Genomic DNA, 2,500 nt, shown 5'->3' with positions numbered 1-2,500 from the left:
GCCATTCGCGGTTTCACCTTAATGCGGCTTGTACTGAGACATGCATGGCTTAATCTTTGAGACAAGCATATGACTACTGGCAGGATCAACCAGGGAGCTGCGTCCAACTAGAGCTGAGCAGCCGGCCGCCCGGGAGTGTGTCCCGGGGGCCCGCGCGAACACGCAAGCGTCCGCTCAATTATTCTGCAAACAGGAGGAGGCTGGGCTCCCCTGCACAATACACCTCGAAACCCTCTCAGGTCCCGGCGGCGCGCAGCGCCGTCCTAAGTACTTGGTCGGGTTCGAGAGAGGCGCAATCGCCCGGAGTTAGGCGAGTAGACGCTTTAGGTGCGACCACCCGTGCTCCCAACTGAGCTTGCCGCTGCCGACAGAGGCCCGGGAGCGTGCTGTCGTGGCATTGCCGGCGGGAGACAACACGCGCCACCTACGGTGACCGGCAGCTCCAACGCCAGCGCCACAGAAGGGCAAAGGCCCCACGTGGGTGCCGAAGCGAACTCTCCCAGCACAGCGCACGTGCCAACACGTCCGCACAACTGCGATACAAACCACCAGCGAGAACCGCTGGGGCGACCGAGCAGCAGACGGCGTCGCGGCGCCGAGTGCCGGGCGGCGGCGCATCCTCAACGCACACAGTCCTCAATCGGACCAGCACACTGCAGATGTCCACCGCGCTTCGCACCGGGTCCGCGAGGACCCACTTTGGCTGCACGGCGCCGCGCGCAGGGTGCCCCCGGCGCGCAGCTGCGCCGCCTGCCGCGTCCGTCGGCCGGCGCGCCTGCCACTGGGCGCCCCCACCAGCCGGCTGTAGCGCGTGCGCCCACGCACCGCGCGGCCAGCACGCCGGGCGGCCCCCCCTCACCGGCCGGGGACAGTCCCACCCACCCACAGCCGCGTATCGCTTCACACCCAGATTCACATTCACGTTCGTTGGTATGGTGGGGACCGCTTCGTAGCTGTACCGATCGTTGCCCTCACAGATGTACCTCCAGCAAGATCAACCGCACCACAACGGGTTACCAGTTGTTCATTTGCGTAACGTCACCAGTAAACGTACACGTCCATCCCCGTTTGCAAAGTCAACTATTATTGCATGCCTGCCTGTCAGGTGTCAAGACACACTACATTCGCTCACATCCACGCAACAAAATGTGCCCGACTAGAGGGCACGTGGAAGGTGCCCCCGTACATATGCGATCTCCATTGCGCGACCAACTGTCAACCGGCCTCTGTAGCATGTCGCAGATGTGGAACGCGGGGCACCGTGCTATCACATTGTGTGAGAAGAGACTACTACGTCTGCATACACGCGCCACTACATGAACAGACGGCTCATGCTGATCGCCATCCACTGCGTCCATTACTCCCACACGTCTCTATGGCGTACCACACTGCAATGCAGCTGTTATGGGGAGATGACACATAGCTGTGTACACAACATTCTGAGCCGGTTGCGGTTGGACAACAATACATTAATGTAACGTGTCATATGCCAATTACAGAGCAGGGTAAGGCACAACGTGGGTTAGGTTAAGGCACAACGTGGGTTAGGTTAAGGCACAACGTGGGTTAGGTTAAGGCACAACGTGGGTTAGGTTAAGGCACAACGTGGGTTAGGTTAAGGCACAACGTGGGTTAGGTTAAGGCACAACGTGGGTTAGGTTAAGGCACAACGTGGGTTAGGTTAAGGCACAACGTGGGTTAGGTTAAGCCACAACGTGGGTTAGGTTAAGCCACAACGTGGGTTAGGTTAAGCCACAACGTGGGTTAGGTTAAGCCACAACGTGGGTTAGGTTAAGCCACAACGTGGGTTAGGTTAAGCCACAACGTGGGTTAGGTTAAGCCACAACGTGGGTTAGGTTAAGGCACAACGTGGGTTAGGTTAAGGCACAACGTGGGTTAGGTTAAGGCACAACGTGGGTTAGGTTAAGGCACAACGTGGGTTAGGTTAAGGCACAACGTGGGTTAGGTTAAGCCACAACGTGGGTTAGGTTAAGCCACAACGTGGGTTAGGTTAAGCCACAACGTGGGTTAGGTTAAGCCACAACGTGGGTTAGGTTAAGCCACAACGTGGGTTAGGTTAAGCCACAACGTGGGTTAGGTTAAGCCACAACGTGGGTTAGGTTAAGCCACAACGTGGGTTAGGTTAAGCCACAACGTGGGTTAGGTTAAGCCACAACGTGGGTTAGGTTAAGCCACAACGTGGGTTAGGTTAAGCCACAACGTGGGTTAGGTTAAGCCACAACGTGGGTTAGGTTAAGCCACAACGTGGGTTAGGTTAAGCCACAACGTGGGTTAGGTTAAGCCACAACGTGGGTTAGGTTAAGCCACAACGTGGGTTAGGTTAAGGCACAACGTGGGTTAGGTTAAGGCACAACGTGGGTTAGGTTAAGGCACAACATGGGGGTAGATTGCGGTACAAATTGCGTTACATTGCGGTGCAAATTGCGTTACATTGCGGTGCAAATTGCGTTACATTGCGGTGCAAATTGCGTTACATTGC

At 56.7% G+C, this 2,500-nt stretch overlaps 1 non-coding gene across 1 annotated transcript in view; it reads right to left on the bottom strand.

Annotated features, from left to right (window-relative positions):
* LOC126147437 (small subunit ribosomal RNA) overlaps positions 1-96 on the bottom strand; it is a 1,909-nt gene extending 1,813 nt beyond the window's left edge. The window contains exon 1 of the ribosomal RNA XR_007530282.1: positions 1-96. This exon is cut by the window's left edge and continues 1,813 nt beyond it. This is a non-coding gene — a ribosomal RNA (small subunit ribosomal RNA).
* Between the last annotated feature and the right edge of the window lie 2,404 nt (positions 97-2,500).

This window comes from Schistocerca cancellata, unplaced genomic scaffold, assembly GCF_023864275.1.
Source record: "Schistocerca cancellata isolate TAMUIC-IGC-003103 unplaced genomic scaffold, iqSchCanc2.1 HiC_scaffold_859, whole genome shotgun sequence".
NCBI classification, from domain to species: domain Eukaryota; kingdom Metazoa; phylum Arthropoda; class Insecta; order Orthoptera; family Acrididae; genus Schistocerca; species Schistocerca cancellata.
The sequence above is the reverse complement of the archived record's forward strand: the minus strand, read 5'-3'. Positions and strand labels throughout refer to the sequence as shown.